The sequence below is a fragment of the Mizuhopecten yessoensis genome, unplaced genomic scaffold (assembly GCF_002113885.1).
Source record: "Mizuhopecten yessoensis strain PY_sf001 unplaced genomic scaffold, ASM211388v2 scaffold419, whole genome shotgun sequence".
Lineage (NCBI taxonomy): Eukaryota > Metazoa > Mollusca > Bivalvia > Pectinida > Pectinidae > Mizuhopecten > Mizuhopecten yessoensis.
Genome location: NW_018403537.1, coordinates 1445609 through 1454776, shown reverse-complemented (window position 1 = coordinate 1454776; position 9168 = coordinate 1445609).

The following is a 9168-nucleotide window of genomic DNA, read 5'->3' as shown; positions in this document are numbered from 1 at the left end:
AGATAAAGGTCCACTATCGCTTGCATCTCACTTAAGTTAGCATTGAAGATGAGGGGGTTAAACGTTTTCAGTATGTTTTCCTAAAACCAGTGTAGATATGCTTTTTACTTATTAACGCAAATATGTCAGTTTTGTTTTCTTAATCAAGATAAATGGTCAAGCTCCTGATACCTGGTATTGTGTGGTCAGTAAAAGTAAGCTCGAGTATATGGTCGACTTTAGATTATATATTTCACTGTCTTTATGTCAAAATCATGTTTGATGGGATCCTTGTTGAACCAAAGTTTATCAGTATAACTAGGAAAAGCGTATGCAGTCTTCTTTGTTTCTTGTTTGTATTTTCAAACCAACTTTGACTTCCATTATATTTTGTGTGGTAATTAGTTACATTACATACAATTAGAGCCTTATGTGGCTCCAACAATGATGATGTTTGATTTGGATAACTGAAATGATTATTTTTTTCATAATTCCCACATTATCAGATTTTTTTTATGATGAATACCTTGTTCTGTTTATCTCTCAAGTCGCTATGTGGTCCAGGAAAATTAGAAAAGAAACCAATTAAAAAACACCAAAATGTAACCCAAAATGTAACTGTTTGTAAGAATGTTAGAAGTTGATGGAACTGATTTAAAACTTCTAGGTACTTTTGCAATTTTTTCTTTGTTTTACAAATATTCCGTGAAGTAGCATATTTCAAAACAAATGTAAATCAAATACAAATATGGTCCAAGATCGGATATATTGCTCATGTGTTTATATAGAGTTATATAAAGCCTAGTGGGAATTCTTCGTCCAGACAAGCTTTCGCTCTTCACTTGTAATATCCATATTTGCTCTGTGTTATTTTCGCTCTTCTCGTGTTATGAGGTTAGATAAAGTTTAATGTGCATTGCTATTCCCTGTTATGATACATTTACCCTAATAACAGAGGGCCAGAGAGGCGAAAGTTCCCGGTGTAAGGTATCCACTCAAGCTAAACTTCTTACATAATTATTTACAGTGATAGGTAATTCTGTTCCCAAACAAATCTCTTGTTATTTTCCATATTTAACAGAAAAGGGTATTTCTCCTAAAATAAATTATTTTGTTGGTAATAAAAATGCATTATCTGTTCTACATGAGTATGTGAGCGTGATATATGTATGTTTGTATAGCTGTGGTACATATGCACATGTGTGAGAGGTGTGGTACATACGCACATGTGTGAGAGGTGTAGTACATACGTACATGTGTGATAGGTGTAGTACATATGTACATGTGTGAGAGGTGTGGTACATACGTACATGTGTGAGAGGTGTGGTACATACGTACATGTGTGAGATGTGTAGTACAAACGTACATGTGTGAGAGGTGTGGTACATACGTACATGTGTGAGAGGTGTGGTACATACGTACATGTGTGAGAGGTGTAGTACATACGTACATGTGTGAGAGGTGTAGTACACACGTACATGTGTGAAAGGTGTAGTACACGCGTACATGTGTGAGAGGTGTAGTACACACGTACATGTGTGAGAGGTGTAGTACACATGTACAAGTGTGAGATGTGTGGTACGTACGTACATGTGTGAGAGGTGTAGTACATACGTACATGTGTGAGAGGTGTAGTACATACGTACATGTGTGAGAGGTGTAGTACATACGTACATGTGTGAGAGGTGTAGTACATACGTACATGTGTGAGAGGTGTAGTACATACGTACATGTGTGAGAGGTGTAGTACATACGTACATGTGTGAGAGGTGTAGTACATACGTACATGTGTGAGAGGTGTAGTACATACGTACATGTGTGAGAGGTGTAGTACATACGTACATGTGTGAGAGGTGTAGTACACGCGTACATGTGTGAGAGGTGTAGTACACACGTACATGTGTGAGAGGTGTAGTACACACGTACATGTGTGAGAGGTGTAGTACACACGTACATGTGTGAGAGGTGTAGTNAGTGTAAAAACTGATTAAAATATAAACTGATTTTCCGTTATTTTTGAATTAAAGACACAGATGTACATCCAATACTGCATCATCCCATCTAGGACACTTGACTATGGATGATCAATCATCATTCTTGATCTCTTGAGGGGCCGCTAGATCGAATTATCAGATTTGACTCCTGTGGTCTTGAATATAGGTCAATGTGAGTTCAGTTTCACGGACATTGTAGCACTCATTGCCAGCAAACTACTACTGGTATCATAACTTTAAGGTTGTTGTTTTTTAGAAGAATCTGTTTGAGATTATAAGCAGATCTTAAACTTCTGACCTTGAGAATAAATGCCATTATATATAAGTAGTTTCTTTTTCCAAACTTTGTATCTCTCAAAACTGCAAACTACAAGTACAAGATGATTGTTCTCGTAAAGATTTTTCAATATTCACAAATTATATAGTCATTTTAAACGCCTCCAAATCATACCACTTAAAACCCCAGAAAATACTGTTGACATTTCAGCCTTTTTTGACTACTTTTAGCATAGTGAGGTTTGGAAGTGAAATACAGCGTTTGATGTATGTAGTTATATACAAATCATTTGTAATGATAGGCAGACGATCAGAAAACACATTTCAGTAAATTTGTATGTGTGACATAGAATTAAAGATATGTATGAGCAGGACCTTTTTATTTGTTTATATATCCATGGATGGCTCAGAAATCAAACAACACCTCTTAAGTACGATATTTTAAATAAAAACGAAAAGATGGAATTCAGTTGTGTAAGTTGAATGTAAGAAATAGTGTACATGTGTGGAATGTCTTTCCTTGTTTTTCTATTTGAGCAGCGAAGTTTAATGTAAAAAAACGGTAAATCAAAGTATTGTTAGGTTATACAATGCTATTGTGTGGTTGATTCCAGACAAAGACTGCAGCAGTTTTAGTGACATTTGATTTCATCACCATTATTTACTGCAAAAAAATCCTTCTGAGATCTGCTGTAGATGATTTCATCACCGCAATATACTGTAGAGGATTTCATCATTATGATCTACTTTAGAAGGTTTCATGATTATGATCTACTCTAGGGGATTTCATCACTAAAATCTACTTTAGAGGATTTCATCATTACGATCTACTGTAGGGATTTCACCACTTAAATCTACTGTGGAGGATTTCATCACCGTTGTCTAAACAACCGATTGTAGGGGATTTCATCACCGCAATCTACTAAGGAGAAATTCAAGATATTGTTATTAAATATTATTTAATCATCTCTTATTGTTTTAACGAGACATTAAAAAAAGAAAGGACATGTTTCGACAAAACCTTGCATACTTTTCGGTTAAGTAATAAGTAACTATATAATGGTGTGTATTATAATATACTAATGGGGTACTTTAAACTAAGATATGTCAATACACGGGCGTCTGCTTTAACTGTCGTAGTTGTATTTTGGTGTTAACAGAATGCGTAACATTATTGTGGCAAAGGTTACAAAATCACGTGAAGGTATGGTTTTAAAACAGATTAATCCATGTTGCATACATTATACTCAATTTTGAATTCATGTAACGTATTCGTTTTGTTCAGCTTTTATGAAATCAACAACGATATAATCAGAGTCCTAACATATAAGAAACAGAACGACTCAATGGCCCGATATATACCTTTACTGATTACCTAAACATCACAATATATATACCGGTGTCAGGTGTAATCAGCCGAGTGACGATTGACAATAGCATTATAATCAGTAGGATACCCGATAGCCATGGTAAGGCTGTGCTGGCATGTAATGTGTTTAAAGCTTGTATAGGGTCAGGTGTACTTTGTTAGTAATTTGCAAAGAAATCATTTCATTTTATTGCAACCTAAAGGCATCCCCTCCCTCACATGGGAAAGGAGATTTCTGGAAGATGAAGTTAACACACACTCACACACACACACACACACACACACACTTAGGTTACTGCACCTTTAACATATGATGTTTAAAGATTTGTTCTGTGGCTACAAAACACGAAATATTCTCACATAATATCAACAAGTCATAAGTGACTAACACTATTGATAAACACAGGAAAATGACTGTTAAAGGTTCTTCATACCATTCCCCTAAAAGATGCTCTCATCGGCCTAAATTTCTACCATCATTGTGACAATCATTTTGGGTTGAGACTGGAAGTAAACAGAAATGAATAATGAGCAATTTCGTAGCATTAAATTTGATAGCGAAATAGATTGACATGTTACGATGCCGATGAACTACGTTATATAGGCATCAGCCTTAATGCAGTATTGTTGACTACGTTGACGTTGCTGTACATAACTGCAGTTATAATTAACGCAATACATACAATTTGATAAAAGCATGCATGGAGTTGCAGTGGTAATATTCCTAATATGATTTAGATTTTTCGAGAATAATTTTGAAAGGATTTCAGTTTTTTGTTATATATATATATAGGTGTTATATCACATAATATCGCCCGTTCGTTTCCCCATAAGACTCCAAAAACTTAATTTAGACACACAGAAATTCCACACAGGTAAGGCCAATTCAACAATGAGTGTCAAATCACCGTATCGAATCATGTGTATACGTTTCTGTATATCTAGATAATAAGAGGGCCTGGGACGATCATACAACGCTAAGTTTTCATAGTCGGGGGCGATTAAAAATTATATATGTATACACATTATCTCTTTTAAATGTCGCCGTCCTATTTTGTATAAAACAGAGAGTGGCGCTATGGTAAGATATGTACATGTAACACCATTTCATACAGGGAAACTTTAATGAAACAGTTTATTGGTTAAATCAAAGATTACCCCATATATCTTTGCTTCCGATCGGGTATCGTTTTTGTGAAAGGCCAGCGCCCTACCTACTGCGCAACCCGACCAGTTTAAAGTATATATATATAGGACCTTTCCGCTGGACAAAAATTTACATCATGCATATTTCTATGTTAAGTGATTTTTCTGTTACTTCTTTGCAAAGGCCTGGTGCAGGCAAAATATAGAGACGATATAAATTTGGCAGCACAAAAGCATGTCTATTATTCATCTTTTACAAAAGCACTAATAGTACAATGTTAGTCCAAACAAAAAACAGACAAAGAATATCAAGACCAAATAGACCGATGTTGATAAACATATATCAATATAGAATAACTGAACAGGACAATTGTTTTGTCTGGAGTAATCGACTGTGTGACGATGGACAATAGAGTAAGAACTTGTGGGGTATATGAACAGTATAATGTATTGTCAAGCCTGTACGAGTGTGTAATGTATATAATGCTTGTATTGGGTCAGATGTAGTTTGTATTTTACTATTTTATGTTGTTATAGAGGTTGAATATGTGAACGTTATATATACTAGCGGAAAAAAGAAACTGTGCATGCCTAAAATGTGTTATAAAAATAAATGTGTATGGCGTAGAACAACAAGGTTTTCAGGGACAATTTATTAACAGTTGTATTCCATTCAACGTTATGGAATCAATAAGTTCCGCTCAGGAGTGACGTAAACACAGCAGGGGTCAATACTGAGTTCACAAAGTTTATACCTCGTATGTCCACCATTTGCCTGAATGGAAGCCTGGCAACGTCGACGCATGGAGCCTATCAGACGGTTCAAGAATGCTTGTGTGATGGCATTCCAGATCTGTATCAACGCTGCAGCCAAATCAGTCAACGTCACCGGTTGATTAGGTAATGCCCGTAACCATAGCGACACGAGCTGTGTATGGCCTGGCGTTGTCCTGCTGCACCGTAATCTGCGCTTCATTTCATCCCAGACGTGTTCAATGGGCGACATTTCGGGGGATACAGTAGGCCACGGCAACACGTCAACGTTCTGCTGGGCCAGAAAGTCCATAGCGACATAAACTGTTTGTGGCCTGACGTTGTCCTGCTATAGCGTAATGTGACGTTGCTGTCCATGCACGAATGGAACGACGTGGGTCCGGAGGACCTCGTCACGGTAACGTAACGCGTTCAAATTCCCGTTAACAACCACCAGTTGCGTTCCCCCATTGGCTGTGATGCCGCCCCAAATCATAATGCTGCCTCCGCCGAAAGAACGTCGTTGAACCACACACGCGTCATGGAAACGTTTTCCAACGCGACGATACACTCTGGAACGGCCATCACTACTATCCAGGTGGACTCGCGACTCGTCCGTAAACAAAATGCCTGCCCAATCCCGTCGGGTAAATCGCAGATGCCTTCTTCACCAGTCCAGACGTGCTACTCGATGACGTGGCAGAAGAGCAGGGCGGATTGGAGCAGGTCTCGGACGGAAAGCTCGTTCACGCAATCGGTTCCGTACAGTTCTCGGGCTTATTAGTAGCAACCCAGGGATTGTCCGTGCAGTCACCCTTGCTGTTTGGAAGCGATTTCTCAAATGGACAAGCCGAATATGGTTGTCCTTTTGACGTGCCGTCACACGTGGACGTCCCGCACGAGGTCGATCGCCGACGTGGCCAAACTGTTGATGTCGTCTCCACAAATCACGGATTGTGTTTCGATGGACATGAAAACGTGTAGAGACAACGGCTTGGCCCAAACCAGCTTGAAGCATACTTATAATCTGGAGGCGGTCATTTTCATTGAGCCTCGGCATAGCATTAATCACAAATTAAAACGTTATAATGCTGTTTTTACTGTTCACTGGTCTCAACAGAGTGACCCAACAGTTGAAAAATAAACTTCCATTGTCGAATTGGATGGCTGGACGAGAAAAACGTGCAAACTGGCCAACGCCTATAGAGAGCAAACTGCACGGGAAAAACTGTCCATAACACACGGATAGTGTGTATGTGTCATACTCGGTCATGTGTGTGAGTTGTCTTGTATATACAGTTGGTAATACATGTTCTATAACAATTCTCCGCATGCACAGTTTCTTTTTTCCACTAGTATATATACTATTATATATAGATAATCATTAAATACTGAACAAGAAACGGGTAAACGGGGAACGGAGACCGAATCCCTCTGAATTCATAACCCATCCCGAAATGTATACTGCTCTCGCTGAAGTTATAGATCCCACCCATATCATTGGACTGCAAAGAATTAGAGGGTTATGGCGCATCTACGTTGACAACCTAGATGATAAATGTGAACTCCTTTCATCGGGTTTCCCGCTAAGGGGGCACACCATGGGCGTCCTTAAAACCAACCCAAACCGTTTTGATAACGAAAACACCACAAGGGTCAGAGTAAAAGACATCCCTCTGTCTGCGGACGATGGACAGATTGACCGGTTCTTTATTTTGAAAGGTTTGGAGACGATAGGTAATATCACCCGAGAGAAGCTCCGTATTAACGGAAAACTCACGAACTGTGAAACGGGTGATAGAACTTTATTGATTCTTTCACGCACGCTTACAAATCACATCCCAAAATTTGTACAAATTGGCAGATACAAAGCCAGGGTATCCTACTATGGACAGGTAGTTTCAGACAACATGACTTGTTCGAAATGTCTCCAAGATGGCCACACATTTCGTCAATGTCCAAATGACTGGAAATGCCGGTTGTGTAACCAATCCGGACACAAACAATCAGAGTGCCCATCACCCTCTGAGGTACCCCAGTCTGACGNTGACAGTGCAAAGTTTACCTCGCCATTCATGGCATAAATATGTATCACAAGTGATTCAAAGTGTGGAGGATTATGTGATGTGGAATATAAAATTATATTAAGATGACTTTTTTTTTAAAAAGATGATTGATATACCATTCCTCATTTTTTAAAAACAAAAATCAACAGTTTGAATTTCCCGGTAAATCAGCATTATGTACTTCGAAGTCAGCCATCCCATAATCCAGTTCGCCCCGCCATATTGTCACGTATCGGAGAATTAATGTAAACTAGAGCATTGTCAGTTCATGTTTGACGTGTGTCAGAAATGTGTGACTTTTTTTTGATAGGGTAAGGTTTTTTTATTTATTGTTTGTCTCGCAGCAATTGTATGTATGTACCATTTTGTATGTACCATTTTGAGTAATGGCGGCAATACCTTTATGACGGAGCGTTTACACATTTCAACACTAGGTGGTGTTAGTAACTTGTTGTAAGATTTAGACCAATCAGAATGCTAGGACTGTAGTTGTACACAGGCTTCAGAGGCGTTGACAATAGGCTGCAACGTAACTGCCTAAAAAGACATTCTTTCTTGTACAGGCCAATGAAGATTTCGTCTTGACTGCAGGATGTGCCTATTTTATGGATTTCCTGTTAAAGTTCTTTGATATGACAGACCTGACAGATGTCACAAAGCATCCGCTGTTAAAGAAGAACATCAACATGATGCACACCAAGGACAAAGAACAAATTTTCAACGCAATAATGCAGGAAATACTAGATCAGCTATTTGAACCATATCATAGATATGTACATGTATGTTTATGGGAAGGAGTACAAACTATTACTACATGTAGTTTGTACATACTTGTATCCACAATTCTATACTACCTAAATGTACTAGTTTTAAATTTAAAGACAGTTGTAACTATACAAAAAACCCATTTTATCTTTGATACTTCCTTGGCAATAAAAAATCTATGAAAAATTGACAACGCTCACCTAAAACAAGGACTTTTTTCATGCAAGGACATTATGACAGATATGATGTAAAGTACAAATGCTGTAGGTACTTAATTTGGTAATTAACCAGATATAAGAATTAAATGATAATTTCCAAGGTAAGATTGCTGTTTTGGGAAAGTCGTTATGACACATATATTACATAGATGTAATATGTATGTGTATAAGTACCGATCCATATATAGGACTTTTTCAACAGAAGCCCGTTTGTGCGTCCGTACAACGTTAGAACGCTTGTATGTGTACAACCAATCATACTGTAGAATACTGTATTGATAAAATAGTGTTAAAGTATGTAATTATATATTCAGAACATCTTTCGTAATGAAAGACAGATGAATAGGTAATACATCTGTCCTGTAAATTTATACGAGTAAAAAATTTAAATGCGTGAACGAGGATGGACTGTTTGGTTATATGCAATGGTCACATCAGTATGTGCAAAGTTAACTGTACGAACGCTAATAACACACAGTCATTACACAAAGAAATAACTTTAAAACACAATCCAGAACAGATCAAGAATAACTGCACTTTAACTGCGATTTGTTATGCCAACACAAAAGTACTTTAATGTCATGAAAATAGTTACTTCATCG